Source organism: Buteo buteo, chromosome 9, assembly GCF_964188355.1.
Source record: "Buteo buteo chromosome 9, bButBut1.hap1.1, whole genome shotgun sequence".
NCBI classification, from domain to species: Eukaryota; Metazoa; Chordata; class Aves; order Accipitriformes; family Accipitridae; genus Buteo; species Buteo buteo.
In genome coordinates this window covers 33,874,850-33,898,386 of record NC_134179.1, presented here as the reverse complement: position 1 = coordinate 33,898,386, position 23,537 = coordinate 33,874,850, and the positions used below count along the sequence as shown (strand labels likewise).

At 40.5% G+C, this 23,537-nt stretch overlaps 1 protein-coding gene across 5 annotated transcripts in view; it reads left to right on the top strand.

Annotated features, from left to right (window-relative positions):
• LOC142034537 (SAM and SH3 domain-containing protein 1-like) overlaps nucleotides 1–23,537 on the top strand; it is a 570,133-nt gene that overhangs the window by 346,094 nt on the left and 200,502 nt on the right. The window lies entirely within an intron of this gene.

The following is a 23,537-nucleotide window of genomic DNA, read 5'->3' as shown; positions in this document are numbered from 1 at the left end:
ACAGTTTTCTTGCAGGTCAGATACAGATACTGCTGCAACCTCACCAGGTCAAGCAAACCTTAAAAGTGCAGAGACCAGCAGGTGTGATGCACATGCTGCCGTTGGTGTGCACCCAGCTTCGGAGCCCCTGGCTGGGAGAATGACTTCTTCGGTATTGACTTCTTAGGTATTTTTTTCGAGCTGCAATTTCAAGGGTTATTTTCCCTATTTCTTCTGTATCTTATTTTAGCTAATTTTATTTCCATTTCATTGTGACATATTTCGTCATTATTACCATGAAAGTAAATAGTAGTGGAGTTGCTATAATAGTTACGGTATGCAGATAATTAAAATAGAAAAATATTATTCTACTCATTTCCTTTCACTAAAGGAAGTCATTAATGAAGTCATCGAACATCTCAAATGATACTTACAGTTTAAGACGTACATCCTGATTGTGTTAGCTGCTCACTTGACAGATAGTATAAAGAAATACAAGCTATGTGTCCCAGTTAGAAAACTGTAATAATACCTAGGGTATTGCATCATGGGGATCCTTTCATCTAAGGATTGGTGTGAATAGATTTTGCAAAATATCACAGACCTCCAAATCCCTAGAAGTTTTTTTTATGGCTTTTTCAATCATTTGATCTGTTCTTGAAAGTGTATATGGGTTATAACTGCTGTATACAGATAAACAGAATATATAATAATCTTCTTGGAAATATAATCTCTCGAGTTTCTAATTTAGACTGCCGAGGTTAGTACCGAGTGTTAGTTATGATCTGTGGGGAAGATTGATGCTCAAGTTGTCTAAATAGGCAACTGGAAGTCTCCCTTTACAAAGAGAGCTACAAAGCTGCTCATTTTGCAGTGACTGAATGCTACAAATATGTATTATTCTTGAAGTACAGTTCTAGATTTTAACTGATTTAGGGACTTAGCTTGCAATGGGACATTATGTCTAAATTATTATGTCTAAATACAGCAGTGTTGTGATATCATCCATGTTAAAATAGGGGCAGTACAAATTACCTCTTAGACATGTCTGTGGGAGAGTGAGTGATACAATATTTGAGCTCTCTCTGATCTGTGCATATTGCTCTTGGCTGTATGCTGCCTGGTAGTATCAAACCCATAACTTTCAACATTTGAGGTTGACTTACCAACTGACAAAATAAGCTCAACACCAACTCCACAAAACAAAATCTTGCGTAGAAACATAATGTGAAGAATATTTTAAATCTTTTGCAGGGCAAAATGCTCACAGTTTAGGTTTTTTGAAAGAAGTTTCAGGCTGTATAAAAGTATAGGTTTTTATACTTTGTTTATTATTGTTTAGTCAAGCAGACTTTCCCCTCTTTCAATTTGCATTTAATATAATGGGAGCTTTGAGAAACCTACTGTAATTTAATTTGACATGTAGTTTGTATATGTGGAACAAATTTATAATATGTGGCACTTAAAACACACTAAAGGTCTCAGTCTTACTGAGTTTTACTAGCCAAAGAACAATGAATAAAATAATCCTATCATGGGTCTTTGGAGAAGCCAATATGCGTTCTTCCTTCCAAGTAGTGTATTTGTCTTGCCTGTTGGCCTGAGTTATCCATGTTCTCAATAAAATGTGAGGTTTCGCGTAGCAGTTGGTGTGAAGTTAGCAAGGTGCCTAATTTCTTGGCGAATATAATCAACAAGAGATTTGAATATAAAATTATATGGTTATTATCATTAGTTTAGAGAATTTAGATTGTTTTAATATTCAAGAATAGATTGGTCTCATTTTCCTTTATTGCAGTTTGAACATATCACAGCATAATTCAGGTTTGAAGAAAGATCAGGAGGCATCTACTCCAGCCTCCTGCTCAAAGGAGACCCTCACCCCCTGAGCCCAACCGGCCAGTCAATTTTGTACCCACATAGGCTGTAACACCCTAACTTGGATTCAAGAATGTTGTGGGAGATGTGTTGCAAGCCTTGCTGAAGTCAAATGGGCCCGCTTGTTTCCTTGTTTGGCCTTTTACTTCTAAAGCATCTGTATTGTTTCCCTTATTTTAAGTGCTTTTTGCTGACACCGTTTATTCCTGTTCTTTGGAAATTTTTGAAGCAACTCTTTTGACTGACTGGACCAGAATCTCTTCTTTTCACGAGTTCACAAGTGGCCTTTCACTTTTGTTTTTATTGAGTAAAAATCAGAATGAGTGATATTTGTCATTTAATAAAAGAAGTAGTGGAGACTATTAAGGAAAGGAATACTAAAACATCATAGTTTGTTCAATGAGTCATAATTTGCTGTGCCAGACTCTCTTTTAGGCTTTTTAAAAATGTATATCTGTACTGGAAATGATTTCTATTAATTTTAAAGACAACTTATAATACAGTCTAGTGGAAAGCTTTGTTTTCACAGCAGCATCTTTCAAAAAGGTCATCCTTCAGCCTCAGAAACTGCCTTCAGGCAGATTCTGTTTAGGCTGATTTTTAAATGCATTCTTACAGATAGCCTGTCCAGGTAAGTCCTATTAGAATACAAAAGTCATTTCTAAGTGGTTGCAGTCCCTAAACTATCACAGTTTAGAGATCTGGATGTAATCTTTGCAGGTAAGAAACTCCGTCTGTATGCGCGTGCACAAAAACTTGCGTCTTTGAGATCAAAATACTGAAGAACCTGAATTCCATTTTCCCATACGGCAGATACTGCAGATCATGCTTCTAAAGCCGCCTAGGTACCAAAGGATTTATGCAAGCAGTGGGATTGTTAAAAGCATCTGGGTATCTATCTTCATCATGCTTTACCTATCTCAACTTTAGTCATCTTAAGCATGTAGTCAAATGGAGTATCCTAGATTCCCCCAATCAATCATCAGTAGAAAGAGACAGATCCAGCACACAGTGAATTCTTCAATACAATTCAGATACCTTCCGGACTGCTTGTGCCCTGTACAATTTTAGACTGTCTAGTGCTGCCATGATTAAAAATATTTGGGCCTAAATAACATGATTGTATCTACTTAATAATTTAATATCTAAGGCCTGAAAAATCAAACTCTTAAAAGCATTTATAAAAAGGTGTTCAAGAATTTTTCAGCCCTGAGTTTTATTGTCCATATTTATTGCAAAGCCCATAAGGCTGGCCTTTAAGTCTGAAAGACTTCGCAGACTCATGTTTGCGTGTAAAAACAAAATGGAAAAACAAAAAGCATTTGTAAATTAAGTTAAAACATACTTCTATGTATATTTGGGAGGGGGGGTCCTTCTGTAGTATTTGTACATCAGTTTTCGTGAAGATAATTATCTAGTTGTCTTCTGCTATGTACAAAAGGAAATGGGAGCTTGTGCGCTTTTCACTTCAATGGTGGAAACAAAACCAAAATGGATGCACAAACTGCAGAGCAGCTGTCCTGGTGAAAGCCCACCGTTTCATCAGTTCAAGTACATTTTTCTTCATGCGTTCAGATAATAAGAAAACAATGTATTCTAATTTCTTCATCCTGTTAAAGAAGAAATATGTATGAAGCAAAGACTAAGACTTTATTAATATTAAAGGAAAAAAGTGTGCCTAGACAGGTCAGAGGTAGTAAGTGGAAATACTCCGGAGAAATATTTCATATTATGTGGAAATCTTTATGCATATAGTAAAAGACTGCATAAACAGTCTCCTTTTTATTCCGGGTGGCTAGTGGTAGTGAATTTCTTGTAGAAAGGTGTCTACCAGAAGCTATGGGAGAGGATAAATTAGATAAAGGTCCTTGTTTGGGATTTGAGCTCCTTAAAACAGCCAGGTAGCGGGCTCTCAGTCTGCAGCTATTTTTCAGGGCACAGCACCTAAGGCTAGAAGGTAAAGAGGAACCACCCGTGTCAGCAGGCAGCGCAGAGGGGCAGGCGAGGACCTGGGTACCTCTGCTGTGAGCAGAGTTTGCAGCAGCAGCCCTGGCCAGGAGGGTAAGAGAGAAAGGGAGCGAGGGGGGGACGCGCTGACGGGTACCTGGAGGCAGGCCGCCATCGGGACGAGCAGCCAGTTCGCCGGCTCCTCAGCCCTGCCACCCTTCAGCTCAAAGAGCTCTGAGAAAGAGAGGAGTCAGTCGGTTAAACAGAATAATTACATTCCTTCAAAAGTGAGTGAAAGTGGCACATGTTCAACACGGATCTCCTCCCCCACTTCTTGATCGTAACAGAAGATTTGGGCGGATTTCCTATTCAGAGGCAATCAGTGAGTGTGGAGAGCGAGGGATGCAGGACGCCCCGGCTGACCTTCAGAAGAATTATTGTTTCTTTCACTCATGGTTTCTCCCCCAGTCTCCCTTGTACAAGGCTTGGGAGCTACAGAAGCTTTCTATTTAAAAACAGGTGCATAAGTGGAGCTGTCTGCTGCAGGGATGTAATTGATTCAGGACAACAGTGCCCCTAATCAGACAGCTGCTTTTGTCATCTTGCCCTTTTGTATGAGGGAATAGGAAAATAGCTATCACTACGCATTTTAGTCAGGAAATATTCAGCAAATATTTGTCAAGTAACGTGTGTTTAGAATACTGCTTGAAATTATACATATATTTAACACTTTCCCCTCCTTTACTGCTCAAAACTGTCAGGCTTTAAAGGATACAATTTAATTAGTGGTGGCATTTTAATACAGTTACCGGCACTGCCTGTGCTGTATGCAAATAATTTATTTCAGGGAAATTGTATTGGGATTGAAAATGTTTTTTCTTTCCCAAGAAGTATTATAATTCCTAATTGACTGAAGCTTTGCTGATTTAGAAATGCATTCAAAGAAACCAAGACGCAAGTCAAGGATATAGGGGGATTAAAGTTACTGTCACTCTTATGCAAATGCCTGTCACCCCGCACAAGGCTCACAAATTAAAATTGAAGTGCCGGTTTGCTGCCGCAGTCATGCTTTCAGAATAATCAGTGCTGAATTCAACTGACATACCACAACTGTTTCTTGAAACCAGAGCATCATTCTTGTATAACATGGCACATTTATATTGTTAGAGAAGATTTATATCAATTTCATTCCGCATTCAGATTTTTGGAAGTTGCTAGATATGAACCAAGTGTACTTGCGTGCCCTGAAGATGAGTTTTCCATGTGCAGCGCCATGCTTGTCATTACAGATTAGTGCATCGTTTAGAGGGAAAAGGGATAGACAGAATAGATAAAATATTTTGCATATGCATAATCAACACAATTGCAAATAAAGGCAAAAGTCTTGGGAGGCAAAACACAGCTGTAATGCTAATACAGAGTGAATAATTTTCTTGATGAATTTAGCCTCTGTGTCTGCTCACCAAATGTCTTCAAACATATTGTAATTTCTGTAAATTTGGTTATTCTTTAGAATTGCTGCACTGTTTTGTTTTTTTGTTTTATTTTTTTACTCTTCGGATTGCATGCAATTTGTGATTATAAAATATTTGCTATTCAGCCTGCAGGCTTTATTAGCTAGTAGTCATCGATCATATAAACATACCTCATTTCTATCTACTGGTTGGATTGGTATAATTCCTTTAGTAATACCATCTGCAAACAGATGACCCATAGTAAAGTCTTAGAACTTTATTTGTGGTGTATTATGGTATGTCCTAGAATTAATTGCTTTCTGTATGTAAGGGAAAATTTTAAAATGTACATAGTTGCAGTCTTTGAAGGAAGGGCAAAAGATAAAATGGTGGTATGTTTCCCATGGGATATTAATTCTTTTCTCATCACATTTTCATCTACATGGTCTGGTTGGGCTTTTTCTTCTTTTTTTCTGTGGAAGGGAATGTTGAGTTGCTTTTTTTGTCTAATGTTTCTAATCTTGTTTGTAAGCAAATTAATAATGATCACAAGCATTTTGAGAGAGGATCTGTAAGAATTCTCTATCTGAAAAGAATTAGAACCTCTTTCTAGTGCAATATAAACAGCTTATTAGTAAGGAATAAGGGAACAAGCATTATTTCAGAACAGTTACTGTCCTTAGAGTGATTAGATGATTGCTTTGTATTTTGTGGAAGGAAATATTTACTTTAGTGGTAGTAAGTTTTACTTCACTTTCTTATTCTAGTTACTGGAAACTGCTGCAGTGAATCCAATTAGGCAGCTCAGTATTGTCTCAACATATACACAGGCTGCCCAATGATTCGGGAATATTCTCTGTGACCATGTTCTAATGGGTAGCAGACAGGTTATATCAAAAGCCATTACAAAAAGTATAAAGCTATAAACCTTTTGAAGTATTTACACACAGAAATAAAATCTCGTGTTTTCAGAAACAGTAAATCAAGAATATAACTGTTCTTACAACTTGGGGAGGGGGAGGGGAGACATTAAATGATCTTATTTTAGTTCCTGCAATTTAAAAGTATTTAGATGTACAAGCACCAAACAACAGGCTGCTGCCTACAGTGGTGTCTGTATTCTTGCATTTGTCTTTCCATAAATCCATTAGTCAGGCACCACTCTTCAACAGCCCCTGTAACGGGTGTTACAAAGCATTGCATTCAGTTATTCTAAAATCAGCAAGTTATATATACCAGAAGAAAATCACAAATACTGTATTTGTCAGTGGCTCTGTACCAGTGGTAGGGTTGCAATCAAGCTCCCATACATATCATATCATTAATGGTTCTGACTGGGTAATCATCACTCTCATAATAAAGGAGAATGAATGATTGCCCAAAGCAAAACAGTGTTTGCAAAGAGCTCTTCATATGCCGTTTTCTTTCATGATACATTTGATGACCAAGTACAAAACGTTGCTAACTCCGTAGCTATTATTCAGGAACATGATTTATTTTGATGTGGGGAAGGAAGGTCAAATTCATTTAACAACACTGCATTTCCCCTGCCTGTGTTTTTACTATGTTTAGTGTCTAGATGTTGACTATCAAATCATGTTTCTCAAGACCTTATTTGAGAAAATGATCTGGATGCAGTTTTTATGTCTATGACCTGCACTACGTTTTCAGGAATTATTAGAAGTATATCAACCGGATGGATCCCTTTAGCACCTGTAATTTTTATTCTCCATTTTGTGGCTTGCTGTCAGCCCTACCCACAAGCATTCATCCCTGGTGAGGCATGCAGTGTTGCTGTTGGTCATGCAGTGGCTGTCTGGGGTCTGAGGGCTTTGCTCAGGGTTAAAGCTGTTCCCTTATAGCTCCTAACTTTGCCATTTATTAAAGCAGTACACCTCAGTGAGGCATATTGGCTATTGCTATCCTTCCACATCATGAAGCAACAATTTACAAACTGGAACTACCTTTTCTTTTTCCCTCTGAAAGTAATTATTAGCTACAAAGCTGTAATAAATCAGAGCACTTAAAGATGGCCCAAGGGAGCTTTCATGCTCGTAAAACCTTGCCAGTCAGGGTTTGGTTTTGCAAAAACTCCTTGTTTTGTTTTTATTTGAACTTTCAGAGCAATGAAGTTGAGAAGGTTTGGATTAAAGGTTTTCACTGGGCTTTTTTTTTTAATACTGTTATCAATGCTAATTCCAATATTAGATATAGTAAATCAGTTCTTTTTAATTCCTAGGCTGTAAAACATTTAAGCTGGGATGAAGAAAAGCTATACATTTTTATATCTTTCACAGATCTACCTATGTCTAGCCAGACTGTTTAACTGCTTACAGTACTCTGTATTTGAAGATGGTTTTTCTTGAGCAGCGAGATAGCTTGCAGAGAAGGACACGTCGAGGTCTCAGTGGAGGAGAGCTAAAGCCAGGCTAATCCAGAGCACTGGCACTGGGGGTGTTCAAAGGGTGCACTTACTGTACTGGGAGCTGCAGACATTTTATGTGCTCACAGAGGTTACTGCAAATGCAGGCATCTCAAGTCCTGGCTTTACAGTGGCAACTTTATTATTTGTACTGCGGATGTGTTTTGCATCGTGCACAATGTTATTGGAAGTGCTTTGAAGTATTTCTGGTAGAGGATACAAAGCATCTCATAAGATGGGGAGTTGGACTAGATGATCTTTAACGGTTGCTTCCAACCAAACCATTCTGTGATTGATGATATGACAGTATGATGTGCAGGAAGAAACCTCTTGAAAGAGAAGGTAGTTCCAACATTGTCAAAGACTGTGCTGTTACAGTGATTTGGGGAAAGAAATATGGCAATTCTGCTCCTGCAAATGCTGAAAATGAAAATTATTTCTAAAACTATTCTAAGTACTGAGCCTTTAATTTTATCGCAGTAAAATGGATTTCTTTTCTTAATAGAAAAGTAATTCCTTTTTTTACAGTGAATTAAGTCAGAGTTTCCAAAGTTGATATATATGCTCTTTTAACAAACTGAATGGGACTAACTTAATGGCAGTTTTTGGTAGGGCAGACAAGGTTAAAAGCATTAGTAGAGAGAGCAGAGACATAGGCTGTCTAGAGAATATCTGTTGTAATAGTTGAGGTGGTTTTAGCAAGGAGAGGGTAGTTACAAACCATTTTCTGTTTACCGTCTTTCTTCCAGACAGTAAATCTACTAACCAGTTAGTACGTGTAATGCAAATAAAATGGGGTTGGGGGCGAAGTGCTGATGAACTCCTGAAGTTATACTGGGAATATCGGAGGTGTAAGGATGAATTGGCGCAACTGTGGAAGAAAAAGCACACCACTGCAGCGTGGTTCAGGTGGGCATGGGCTGGAGCTGTTGATTTCTCATGTTTTAAGTCTTTCCTGTCTGTCGTCCCTCTGCTCCACTGCAGCAAAGGTAAAGAGGTCACAGAAAAAAAAGTTATCTTCCAATAATGTATATTACAAGCAACTTTTTATAGATTCCCCAATTTAGAAATGAAGTTGTTACTATAGTTCTTACTGTATTTGTGGAGTGGCTGCAGGCTTGATTAAAAAAACCCAAACAAACAAAAAAGGAAAAAAAAAAAGACAACCCCAACAGCGTGTCATAAATGAGTGGGGACTGTTAAACTGCTGAGTGGGTGGTTAGATGTATCTGAGAAATACAAGTGTTACTTTAGGTAACAGTCTAGACCAGGACATAGTGACAATGCATTGATACACAGGGCCAGCTCTCTAAAAACACTAGACCCCCATTAAAATAGGCACTATTTAAATTATTATTAAAAAGTCTTTGAAGTATGAAATGCAATGTTAGAAGAACAATGAAAAAGGAAAATTAAAGAACTGCAAATAATTCCTCCATTTCAAACGCTCTCCAATTAAATGCCTATGTAATCTCTGCTAGTCATTAACTGAGATCAGCTAATGAAGAATGCACAAAACATTTGGGCTGTAGCTCTGCCGTACAATCAGTCATGTGAATAAAATTGTTACCTGATAGTAAGGAAGCTTTATTGAATCTGATTGATAGTAAAACTCAGCTGACTTTGATGAGGAAAGAGTGGAGCTGGGATCTCATTCTCCATCTTTAGCTAATGGATAGACTTTTAACACTGTTGAAAAGGGAAAGAAATTCTGCTTCAACTTGTCACTGAAACACCTCCAATAAATAGGATTATACATTTGTAAGCTCTTCTGATCTAGAAAAAACTCAGCAGACTGACAAGTGCATGCTCAAACAACTGAGTGGTCTGATTGCAGAGGATGAACGGCAACTCTGAAATGAAGGCAATGTATGTAGAATCAAATCATTCCCTCTTTAATTTTGCTACACACATATTGGGAGAATTAGTGAAAAAAACTTGTTCTCAACTGCCAATGATATAATCATAAAAGTATCACAAATCACACAAACAGTCCCGCATATATTTAATGGCGTATTCCCAAATGACAGGAATCTTCTCTGCGTCTAACTAAAATCTCTGCATGAAATCAGGCTGTGGGTGAAAATGAGTAAACATAAAAGTGATACTGGATGAAAAGGTGAAACACTGAAGAAACTAAACCAAGGTGTTACTTTGGTCTTACCGTCCCTATGAGCAGTGAGAAGCATGAGTTCCTTTTTGACACTCCACACAACTTCAGTACCTCCCCCCCCCAAAAAAAAAAAAAAAGCTTCAAGCTCCCTTGGAGATGTCACTCATTCCTCCCTAACAAAGATTTGCGAGTCATGCGCATATTAACTCCAGGCTCAGCAATCCTAATTTATAGGCTTTGTAGCTGCATGTGACAATGCGGTAGAGCTCCCAGCTGGCAGGCTGTCCGGCTGCCCTCTGGGACAGCCCCTTGGACTGCGCTCACGCTGGGTTCCTTCCAGCAGCTTTAGGCACCCCTTGCTAAACCTGCTAACGAGGATCTGTTGCCTGTCTTTGTGTGGAAGGTGTAGTGGCAGCAGCAACAGCTTGTTAATTTTAAGCTTGTTTACTCCTTTTTGGCAACTCCTTCCCCAATTCAAAGGGGCATCTGAGAGGTCATAGTTGCAGCCCTTCTGCTTCTCTTCCCTGCTGCAGGCACATGCATTCTCTGTTCACCATGCCGTCACAAGGTGAATCTTTGAATCTTCCAGTTCAAAGCCAAAACCAGCCGAAGGATGTTCAAAAGCAATAATTACTTTGCATTTCTCTGTAATGTCATCATCTTGAAAATTGTATTTGTCAGTGAACCTCTGTGAGAAAGTCAAGAACATCTGGTCCTGGGAAGGCAAATATTAGGTGAACGTCTAGTTTGACCATTGTTCACCATGAAAAATGACTTTCCATCATAAGAAGATGATATTTACTTGGCATTGCTTTGTGTTCGTAAATCTCAGCTCCTTTTACTCTTGCCAAAATAGTTTTTATTCTGAAAAGAAAATGTCAGAGAGTTAAGAACTTTAAGACTTTTGTCTAAAGTTGTTGCTGTTATATGGAAGATGCATGAAAGTTATAATGATGGGGAGAAATGTAAAAACCTTAAAATAAACTTTTTTTGGAACTGGAATGATCCAATGAAACGAGTAGAATTACTGTAGTATAAATCATGGTTTGGCCCCAAGTCTGAGTACTTCTGCAGTTTTTGGTAATTCCACGTAAGGCCTTTGTAATTTTGTCAGCGTACAGTGTATGTAGGCAGTGTTACCACTGCCCTATTCACACTTGTTTCCAGTATTTTCTAAATGGGCTTTTGGGGCTGAGTGGTGGCAGGTTTTTCCTTCACCTGTGAAGGAACACAGAGACGGGGAAAAGGATCCCATAATGGTTCCTTAAAACGGACTGTCAACAAACCCTAACGAGTTTCCAGAGAAAAGAAATATTACTCACGTTTTCATAGCACAGAAACCACCATCTCAAACCAGGAATAGTGCCAGCAGTCTCTGATCCTTGAATAAGCAGTTTACTTGCTCAAACTTTTATGCTGTATGGGAATCAGCACTTTTCTCCCCCACAAATACCTCTGTTATTTGAGATAAGTAGTCCAAGCGTTGCATGTATTCATGATCAAGGATTCATACTTTGAATTTCAGTTGAGAGAGTTATTGCGTGTAAAACCTGATACCTTCCTTTCCCTCAGACTTTACTAGCTATTTAGAGTTGGTTAATAACAAGTTGCAACTATAGGAGCAAGTGAAATTTTCACATATTTGTATGGGATTAGATGAGATCTGATCTGATAGGATTGGATCAAATTTGGTCTTTGATACATTCAGTGTGCCTAATTTGAGTAGTTCACGGTTTTGGGTAAGCCCAGTACTGCTTCAAAGCTGCTGACTGGGGAGCTGTCAAAACCTAGGTCGTAACCCAAATGCTAGTGTCAGTGAGACATCCAGCATTAAGTTTCTTCAGGTCTGGCTTGGGCTGCTTCTAAAATCCTGAAGGAAGATGCTGAAGAGTCTCAAGCACAAGGTCTGGGGGTATGTGTTGGGTGTCTTGCCTCCAAAGCAGCAGGAACAAGTGGAAGTGTCAGGGGGTCACCTGGCTGAGATGGTGTAATGAGCTTGTGGCACAGCTTGGCCCATGCTGTTGCGGTTGAGTCTGCTCTGGACCAGTGCCAGGCTGGAAGAGAAGAAGTTGGGGGTGCGTTTCATCGAGTATGCTGTTAATAAGCTGCATGCATGCTCCTTGTTGGTACTGTGCAGTTTCTTTTTTTCTGGTCAGTTTGCTTAGTTTCTTTATCGGTTTCCTGAAATTCTCCAAGGAGAACTGAAAAGCTTTAATAGGTAATAAAATTAAGCCTTTTACAACAATAGTGAAAAAATGACATTAATTTCTCAAACTATGTGGTGCTGGGGGTTTGATGTACTAGTATTTGGGGAGGGAGAGTGTCTTCTTTTAATATTTTTTATTATAATTTCTTAAGCAGTATCAGTATTCTGAGAGATAAAGAATACTTACTGCAGAAGTGGGAGCACAGGAATCTCAGGTATTCTGAACCAAAACGATAGGAACTAGAAAGTCCAGGGTTGCAGGTTATTCCTGCTATGAGTGAAGGCACTGTAAGCACTCACAGACTTCACAAGGGTGCAGAGACATCCAGGGTGAATTTCTCCTGGAAAAGAGTCTGAATTAGCTCTCTTAGTGCTTGTCTGCAGGGAAAATTTGCCAGTGTAATTAAACTGCTCTAGTTACACAGGTGTAACTCCTTGTTCGGTCACTCTTGTTTCAGGAGGAGCACCCAGGCAGGGCGTTTATACCAGAGTAACCACAGCAGCGTGCTGCCATAGAGTACAGCACGGCCATTTGCCAGCTGGTGCGTGCCAGGTGGTTGCCATCTGAGATGCTCAGGACAGCATTGCTCATGGTGAAAAAAATTGCTGAGCTGTGCCAGGGCCTTAGGCAGGACACACATTCCCGTCAACGCCCTGAAAATAAACATTTTAAGTTATAAGTCAAATCATTTCCCTATGCATATAAGCTCCTTTGAAAACCTCCTATCGCAGCTTTCTTTCACAGTTCCATTTGACAAAAAGATGAGTTTAACTGTTAATATTTAGCAGGCTTCTGATGTTGGATCATTAACCCAGTTTCTCACCACCCCGCTTTCCTACCACCCCTCTTTTTCTCCACCCTGCCCGTGACTGCAGAGTGATTCCTGACTAAGGGAAAGGCTGGGAAAGGGATGAGGTGACTAGCTGGAGGCATGGGTGACCTGGGTCCGAGTCCTTGCTTTGCTGCAGACTTTCCATATGGTCTTGGGTAAGACAATCTCTCTGCGGTTTGATTTCTGCCCTGAGAAGGTGAGGAGCAGCATGTTCGCGACTCCAGGAAGAGTTGGGAGTTGCAATAACCACGTCAGAGAAGATGAGTTGCACACGCTGGGCAGGCTGAGCGGTCGGGTCAGTATCTCAGCTGTGTTGCATTTCCTGGGAGATAGGGACTGAAAAGTTGTTCGTTCCCAAGCCAGGCTGCTTTTCCGGAGCAAAGCCGTGTTGCCTTCCCTCCTCTTCCCTTACTGAGCAGCCTTGCAGAGCTTTAACTGCCTAAAGCACATTTCCGTTTGTCTTAATGCACTAAAAATATCTTTCTGAACAGGGATAAATCCACTTGAAACCCCTTGTGACCCCTGATTATTACAACCTGAAGAAATAATTGATTTTAAAGCAGGAAGGTTCATAACACTTCTCAGGTCATTTGTCTTACGAAGATTTGGCTGGAGAAAGACAAACCTCATTCAGAGAGAGATGTTCTAAAGAAGTTGACTTTTCAACGTATGAGATATCACAGTTCATTACGGGACAAGCTCTGCTATTACTGTCAATGTTTGCTAACGACAGGTTCAGAAAAATTGGCAGCACTGGATGTTAATGTTGGCTACTGAAAAAGAGAAAGAAAAAAAAGAAAAAAGCGCAGCGGGGGACCACCATTAAATGTGAGCTAAAGCTAGGTTGCTCTTCATGTCTTCATCATCCATGTGTAGCCTCCCATGCTTGGCCTTGTCTGGACTGGAGTTGTTATTTCGTTAGGTTTTTTTGCAGGGTGTTGCTGAACTGCTGAATATTTTGTGTGTTCATCAGCTTGCATAATTTGCTCCTACTTGTCTTACACCAGTCTCTGTCTGAGGGGGAAAAAAGCGCATATCTTATGTGGGAACTCTATTATACAGTTGTTAAAAGCAGCTGTTTGAATCCTACTATTCAGTCTTTTCTCTACTTCATTTCAAATGGGACAGTTCAGATTGTGAGTTTAGCTCAAGGATATACAATGAGGGTAATCAAACGTCTTTATATAGCCTCAAATTTGTGTCATAAAGAACTGCAAAAAAGGCATCCAAACACAACATTGAAAGTTAGATAGCAATTTATTTCTACAGTGTAATCTGGCAGCCATTTCCCTGGCCTACAACAGGCTTGGAAGTGCTTTACTGTAGTTAGTAGACTCTAGAAAGAAAGAGATCCTCATGAACGTACATGCTGATATTAAATGTACATTCGGTGTTTCAGAATTTGTGTTTACTTGTGTAACTGTAAGCATACAATATCCCTGACATAAAAATGAAGGGATAGGCTAATATTTTATCTCTAGTCCTCTGTGTTCCCTCTTCTAGCCATACCACGTTTTCAGCGTTAGATGTCTGGCCATGGGAGAGACAAACCGTAGCTTTTTAACAGTAAATGGATTGCGCTAGCTCTCCCGTCTGATCCTCGGTCAGAATAGCGGATGGGGTGATGGAGATGTGCTTAGTGGATTGGAACTGCCGGGTCCAGTCCCTTTCCTCACCCAGGCTTTGGCTGGCTTTCCTGCCCTCCCCAGGTTAGTGAGTAGCTTGGGGGCAGCAGCACTCAGTCGGAATTCACCCACCCCTGTTTTCTCTTAAAAGCTGTCTCTGGTTGAGTATCCCTTTCATATTTTTTTTTTATTATTATTCTTTCTCTGCAGAGAATTATCTTCGTCAGAAATATTTCATTCTTCTTGTTTCTTTCAACATGCAAAGCAAACCAGTGCTGTGTCCTTTCAGATCGCTGGCAGATCTTTTGTTGCTTTTTTGTGAGGAGGCAACCCAGGGTGGCAAAGTCAGACGGGGCCTCCAGTGCAATAGGCGCTATTGAAATGTGCCTAAAATCTGAGATGCTTTTGCAATCCTAGCTATTTAGGGGAAAGCTCACGATATAGTCAATGCTGCGTGGGATTTGTCTCTATGCAATTTCATTGGTGATGGAGCTTGCTTGCTTGCTTGGTCTCTGTGTTGGGCTAAACAGCGATGGTGGGGATGTTTTGTTCAAAACTTGCTTTGCTAAATTTAAAAAAAAAAAAAAACCCAAAACAACCCAAACCACAAACACAGTACTTCTACAGCCGTATCGGGTATAAATAGTCCTCTTTGAGACCGCTGGTAAATTTTGTAGCAAGCCTTCTCCGAACGCGTCCTCTGCGGAGATGACTACCTGGGCTCAGTCCGCCGTACCTGCCCCTCGGGGAGGGGTTTATCCAGAGAAGGTCCTCGTCCCCACCGGGCGGCGGGAAGCTCCTTTCCGCGCCGCCCCCCCGCCCCGGCCGGGCGGCTTCGCGAGCGCGGGCTGACCCCTAGCGGCCAACGGCCGCCGCCGCCCCGGGCCCCGGCCGGTTTGGGAGGCGGAGGGGGGGACCCGGCGCTGGCCGAGGTGCTCGCTGGGCTTCGCTCTGCCGGTGCCGGCACACCTCGTCACTTTAATTATTTTAAAAAAAAAAAAAAAAGCAACCCCCCCAAAAAAAACAAAGTCCACCCCCCCCCAAAAAAAAAACCCGAACCACTCCCCCTCCTCGCCAAAAAAAGCAAAGAAAACCTAAAAAATGTCCTTTTCATTTAAAGGGTAGAGCTTTGGGGCTGTGGCTGGGTTGGGGGGGGTCTTCGTTATCAGTTGCCTGGGGAGGGGAAAGCCAGTGCAGCGCTGAATCCTGCACCTGCCCGGCGTTTCCCCGGTGCATGCTGGCTTGCGTTGGGCACAGCCCTCGTTGCGGCTCTCGGGGTCTGTGGGTGCGCCGGGGTGGGTGTTGGGATGCGCTCTCTGGGCTGCCCAGAGAAGCCAGCTGCCCGCTGTAGGGTGGGATCTGGGGCTTCGGGGGGTCCCGCAGCATCAGTAGCAGAGAAGGAATCGGCGCTGTCATTTGCTTTTGTGTTTCAAAAGAAGTAAACGTTTGTTGAAGGAATACCCTGTGTCTGCTGAAAAAGTCCATGCCAAACAGCCTCTTCCTTCCTCCCCTGCGCCCCCCCAAAACCCCAACAAAATGAAGGAAAAAGGAAGAAAACCATAGGACAGCTTAACTTAAACAGGCCAAAGAAGAAGGGAAAGCATGATTTGCTTATGTACAAGATCGCAACTTAAACACGATATAGAGGAAAGAGCTGATATTTTGTCCTGACTTAATAATCATAACTTTACTTGTGACTTTTTTTCCAAAAATGAAATAGTTCTGATAAGGATGATGGTGTGGCTTAAATAATTTAGCCATTCGAGCTTTTCTTTCAAATTATCTGGCATCTATTAATTGAAATGAAGTTCTGCCTTTGGCTTTTTTCAAGGCCTAGATTTGTAACTACAGATTTATTTGCCATTTACAGCCACTTCGCATCAAAAATCACTACTGTAAGGTTGCTAGCATTTGTGTTGTATTTTGGTATTGACCACTGCAAGATCACTAGTCTGTTTATAGCACAGAAAAGTTGTTTCATTGTGTCCTTTCCTGCTATGCCACGCTTACCTTTCTGAAATCAATGGAACCAAGCACACTGGAAGAGAGAGGAAATTTTGGGGTGTTTATGGTATTCTGGACAGAAATAGATGAGGCAACTGAGTCCATTGTGGTTTATGATGGACAACTGTGGGTATAAACAAAATGCTAAGGGATTCCATTGGTGCTAAGAGATTTTTTATTTCCCTGTTGCTAATGCCAGACATTTAAAAACAAACAAACAAAAAGGTTTATTTATCTTATTACATTTATATCTTTTAGGCATTAGACTTCATGTCCCTTCTCTGTGACGCTGAGTACTTAAAACATCATGATATTCTTCAAGAAAACTAAGCTTCTCATAAATAACATGATTCTAGCAACTGAAGCTTTAAAAAGAAAGGTATGGTTATATACCTTTGAGAGAGAGCTCAAAATTATGGAAGTTATGTTAACTAAATGATAGCATTGTTGTTTGGGGGTTTTGTGTGTCATTTTTAGTTATCAAAGCATCTATGGATATTGTATATAGATAATCAGGAGTGACACTGACCAACAATACTGCTACATGCTGTTCTATTAAAGCCAGATGCTGGGGGAGGGATGGGGATACAACCACCGTTTTTGCTAAGAGCCAGGTCAGGACTATACTGACTTCTAGCCTTGGACATTTTTTTCCCATCAGCTATCAAACCCTGACTTATCCTTCATAGAGTACTGTCAAGAAGTTTGATAAATACCTTGCTGATTATTCATATACTTTATATAATTCTGGCTTATTTGTGACAGGTAATCATATCAGTCTTTGCTGCAACCTAGCTTAGGCTATAAATGTTTTTCTCATGGTGCCTGGTTGCTACGTTAAGTTGAACACAGGGACTGTCTGCCATAGATGGAGAGAAAATGATGCTGCATGAGAAAATGATGTTTAAAAATCTGTTTGCAAGTCTGAACAGAAGAGAGGAAGTGTGTTGTTTACTGGGGTGGACTTTATACAAGAACAAATCAACTTCTTTTTGTTTCTCGTCAAGATCTGTTGGCTGAAAACTACTTTAGCTTCTGGGGTTTAGGATAGTAATTCCAACAATTGGTAGCAGCCTCCTAATAATGGGCAAGAAAGTTGTGTAGGAAGCTGACAACATGAATGATGTAATTTACGAAGCCACTGGAAAGTTCCGAGTAAGATGACTTTTTCCTCTCTGTCTTTTTTGGTAAATGAGATGATAACTTTTTTAAAAATTGCTATCAACCTTTACTGCATTGTTTCCAAAGAACCACATAATGTTCATATGTAGCTAGGCCTGACCAAATAAAGGGCATTAGTGGCTTTCTGTTCCACCTTCTAGCACAGGCAAATTGTAGAATAATGTACTGTATAAGAAATTCATGTAAACACAAACCCACTTTTCACAGAGATTGCTGGCATCACTCGTCTGGAGGTAGCAGAGCTGCCTAAGGGTTTTCTCTTCCCCCTCTGGAGTGGCAGCACTGTGTGTACACTGCCTGCAACATACAGCATAGCGTATATTGTCAACAACCTGAGTACGCAAAACTTGGATCAGATGAAAGTAAGGCAGCTAGCAGACATCAGGTATTTTCAAAAGAAATTTTTTTGTTCTGATTTGATTTGAGCTTTAACTAAGCTTAAAATTGCTGTTGTTAGTCTGTCCAAGCTGGTGAACTCAGCTAAGGAAGAGATACTGAGCCATTTCCTTGGAAAGTAGCTAAAAATACATTTTTAAAACAGTGAATATTTTATTGTGCACTCCTTCATTCCACACAGCCCCTTGTTTTACTTGTGTTAGTGTCCAAGTGCCATGATCTGTGCATGGGACCTGTGAGCACAGATAAATGTCTTCAGTTAGCCTGGCTCTAGACTGAGAGCAACGCCATCTGCTACCTCTAACTCGCAGCCCCAAAGGCCGTACATCTGATCTACAGGAATGACTTTGTGCTCCTCTGCTTGCAATATTTCTTAAACGTTTATCACACCTCACATAGGAGTTGATCTTGATGTCCCAGCTTTGTTGCAGCAGTGAAAGGACACCTGCTACTGCAAATTTTTATTCATACCATGGTTTTCTGCTACAGGATCTATAAAGAGGAAAAGAGCAATGGGAACTCTTCCGGTCAGCACCCCAATTTCAAAAAGCAGCATTTTTTCCTGCAGGGAGAAAAAAGGAAAAGCATAAATAGTTAGAAAACTAAAAGCAGCATTTCCTTGCTCTTCCATTTTGTCATGAGTATCTGGGAATGTGACAAAGTTTGGGTACTCGTTGATGCTGAATACCTGTGTACAGGTTTGTGGAGGGTGAGGATGCTGACCTGTGCTTCGAATTCCCAAACCTGCTGTGAACTTTACCAACCCCACTTAGCGTCCCAAGCCCTCTGAAGACTCCACGCTCTCACTGTGTTGTAAATTAATGAAAAAGAGGACTGAAGAAAATGCAGTTAAAGGGGTGATAAATTTTTTCCTAGCCAAATTTTGTCCTGACCCTTACAAATCTCTGTAGCGTAACAAGCAAGGGTGACTGGTAAAATTAGGGTTCCCTTAGCACAGCTATGTCCAGATTTACTAATTTACTATAGAGTTTGCATCTGGAGTCACTGTTAGAGATGTTGGAGACCTTTCTGCCCCGTTTCCTCTTTATCAATTACCAGAGTCCTTTCTGTTGTATTCTCATGTACTGCTCTGTAATAAATATGGAAGAGAACTCCTCTCACCCCTCAGACTTTGTAGTTAGAACTGTTACCATTTCATGTAATAATTCTTAAGTGTAAAATTGAATCCAGTATTAGAGAGTTTAGTTAGAGTTCAGAACTGTAGGATTTTATGATCAAAACTCTCTCGGTATTTTGTGACCCAAAGTGTATTTTGGAGTGTCAAAGGCGATCACGTGCACAGATGACAGTGGGGATTTATAGCACGGTTGTGTTTGACCACTTACCTTTGTCTCAAACAATCCAAAACAATTATTTTCAAGTATCTTCTAGTGTGGTACATAGCATACAATAATTTTCAATATCCAAGGTCTAGAACCACCATTGCTGCTTATGTCTCTACTACACGTCTAGCTCCTCTCTTATATTTTAACTTGATGAGTCTGATCCAGATTCCATTGGTATTAATGAAGAATGCTTATTGACTTCAATAATCCTTGAATTGCATCTAGTATCAACCACATTAACATAATCAAGTGAGAGGCAATTGTTATGGATGCATTATTTAGCACTGATTGGGAAGATACTGTCAGCTCCCAGTGTCAGCTGGTGTTAGATGTTATTTTATAAGGGCTTGATTATTAAATTACTATTGCAGGCTGTGAATCTTTTAGTTGTGCTTTCACTTCTTACTCTGCAATATTCTGTATTTATGTTTATAGTTCCCCTAACGTGTATGTTGGAAGGGTTCAGCCACTTTATATGATTTCCAAATCTGTAGTCTCTTCTTCTATGAAGTGGCATTTCTTACAAACCTTAGTGAAGAGAGGGCCACAATGTGCCTCATACTGCTCTCTGCATCACGTAGTGAGACGCACCCTGCATCGCTGCAGATAAGGCTTTGACTTGACAGCGCTCATTCGTGCATAAAGTGGGAGAAGGAGTATGCCAGGTTTCTGATGCTGCTCATTCGAGTCAGACTCCCGGCACACAGTGCTCCTTAGCTTGGAAGTCGCTGAAGGCCATGAAGACAAAGAATATCAAACTGCTGATGCCACGTCCTGGAATTGCTTCCTCAAGCCCTGTTCAGGGGGTGTGATCAGCAGTCATAAAACAGGCAATTGCAAGTGGGAAGCAAGATGCTGGCAGGTCACACGCGTATAGCAAAGCTCTGGTCCAGCTGGTGTTAGTGACGGTGTTCGGTGTTGCCCTGTGCACTAGAGGCTCTGCCTGTGCCCAGGACGTGAGCGTGGTTGGGTTGGTAGATGCAATAACATGTGGGGTTAAGTTTTTTAAAATCAGTGTTCAGCTTGACTGAATCTAGAAATATTCGTGGTGCCAGTTGCCAGCAGTTTAAAACCTATACTTGATCACAACTTGAGTGAGCAAATGCAGAGGCCACGGTGGTGTAGGAATAGGAGACAGGATACTTTCTACAGAGATAACCTCAGTTTTGTTGATCCTTAAGGGGCAGTTAAATATAGTTTCATTGGTGATCAGGGTTTTTCTCCAAGAAGCTGCAGGGGACATAGATTTCTGCTGCAGGTCAGCTGCTTGCCTTCCAGGAGCACGTAATTTGTTTTTAGTGAAGTCCAAAATTATTAACTGTCATATTAATCAATGCATATACTTGTGCCAGCAACTAGAAGAATTTCACCTGAGATCATAACCTTCAGGCTGATGGACTTCTGTGCCAGTGTGAGACTTCATCAGTCAATAGAATTCCGTCTGCAACCTTATTTCATGTTGCAAAAGCCAGACCACACCCCGTAAACCAGACATGCAATCTTCCTCTGCCTTGTCAGATTGGAGTGAAGATGCTGGAGAATAATGTGGTTGAACTTTTGGGACAATGAAACGTGTGCATGTTGTATTGGGCACAGTAGTATCGCAGTGGGCTGTCTTAATCACCCAGAGGATAAGGGCAACCTGCAGTGTTACACCAGGAGGTGACGAAGGCCCCTCGCTGGAGTGCATTGCTGCACTGCCACAGCTGAGAGAAATTTGTCTGTGACTGTGGTACCGAGGTCTGCTTCACAAATAGGTCATTAAAAACAGAGTACACTTGCACTTGCTACAGCAACCAAACCTCAGAAATCTTTCTCACAGATTAAAGCAGGTAAAGTGTGCTGAAGCACCAAGGAAAAATATTTGTAAGAAATTAGTACAAGTGCCTGATTTTAACGTGTAGCTATTTACATAGGTATTGAAATTAAAATACAAAGTTGGAGGGGGGTGTTCTGCCTGGTACAGGCAAAAGCATGGAGCTAGGTGATGGACATGTGAAAATGTTCAAACCATATTTGGGGGGGATCAATATAAAAGAACTTCAAGAAAGGTCCATAAAGGTGATTTACTTTTCACCTTTTTCTGGCTTACTGCAGAAAAATGTAATTGAACTTCAACTGGTCTCTGAATTATTTGGCCTTCTGTTAAGGTAGCAGAGAAAGACCTTTGATAGATGTTTATTATGGTCCTGATGGAACATTTTATGCTGTGTAGCACAAGAATCAAGGGAGAAAAAAAGAAAAAATAGACTTTTAAAGATGGTTTCTACTGTGTGCCATTTCACCTCTGTGGTTTTCCTTGCTGTCTCTATTCCAAGTTCCTGCTTATAGGATCCAGTAGTGCACAAGCTGCCATCACTTGCCCTTTGCTTTTCTATTGCACCCACCCTCTCCAAATATTAGTCTGAAACCAAGAATTCAGTCACTTAGCATTTTCACCGCAGTATTTCTAACTGTTGAAATTGTTTTCTAGTTTTTTAAATAACTGATCTGAGGTAATTTTCCATGTAAATTATATTTCATAACACAAATTCAAATGCTCCTCAAAATAAAATGACCAAGTAAAATAAAGTAACATTATTATGGTAAAGTAATGGAAGTAATGGATCTACAAAAATTCCTTAGAGCTTACAGTGGAGCTCAGTGACAGGACATATTTCCAACCCACTGGGTTTAATGTACATGGTTCAAAACAACAGATAAAGTATTGGAGACTTTGTCGTTGTAGCTGGAAAGCCCAGAGGCTTAAGGATCTTTTGCAATAGGACAAAGATGTCTGCATTCCACAAAATGCCAGAAGAATTATATTCATTTGCCAAGTTGCAGGATTCACAGAATAAAGCAGGAAAAACATACGTGCCAATAAAGAACAGTTTAGTAATTTTTGCAAATCAAAGAGCTTGAAAAGCTCTAATAATAGATTTATTGCTGAACAACATCCTTTGTGATTATTTATTTCTGGACAGACACAGGATGATCAGCATCCTGATTTATTTCATTTTGTTTGTATAAGTAGAACACTGAAGTGATTAACTGGGAATAAGTGCTGATTAAAGGTGCATCTAATTTTATCCCACATTGTTTGGGGATGACATAGACTCGGGAAATCTGAAGTCAGATCATTGGATTGCAAATGTCGATCGGTGTGTTAAATAGTGCAAGTGTTAAATAGGCCGAAGTGTGCAGTCAGAGTCTGGTATGGTTGTTTTATTAGCCTGGGCAACACTATTGGGTGTAAACTTGGCATTTTGATTCTCCTTTTCCTTTTGTCCCACTGACCTAATTAAATGCTGCCTGAAAGTGCATAACTTGTTCAGGTTGTAATACCGTAGATATTATGCTATTATGTGTATATTGTATTATTTGGTATTATATATATAGGTAGAATTTCCAAAGCTGTAAGAAGGTGTAAGGCTTTTCTTTTCTTACATTTTTAATGATTTAACGGGGTGATAGCATTACTACTTCTTACCCAGGGAAAACCACCGGGTAGGTGTTTCACAGCCCAGCTGTTGAGGGCTCGCTCCAGCTGTGCACCCCCAACAGAAGCTGCTTGGGCTCCCCTGGGACCGCTCCCCGCTGCCATCCATATTCTTACTTGGCTTTGCCTGTCCACTTCTCGTAGTTACAAGAGCCAGCAGGCACAGCAAGGGCATCAGAGAAAGATGTTAAAGACAGGAGGATGTTGTTAAAGATGGGAGCTTGGCAGAAAATGCAAGCTTCTAAATGTTAACGCTTGGAGCTGTGGTCAACTTTCATCTAGGTTGTCTCAGCAATTTCCAAGCCACAGCACCTGCAGTGTCCCAGCTCATTAGGAAATGTCAAGAGGTGCAGAGTGAGTACTACCTCAGACCTCAATGTGTCAGAAACAGCAAAAGCTTGCAAATAAAAAAAATGTTATCTGATCAGTCTGGTGAGGGCTTGATGGTCATGTAAAGGTCTGCATAGCATTTATTTGCTTGGAATGATATTTTTAGTGTGGGACTTGAAAGATTTTGAACCTTCACAAGGTTTATCTGTGAAGGCAGCTGACCAAAAGCTTTAAAGATAGGCAGATAAAATAAATGACAAATCTTGCACTGGAGTCTCCTAACTAACAGGCGGTCATTAAGTTGTTAGGTATTTCCCCCTTTTCAGTTTACTGCAGAGAGT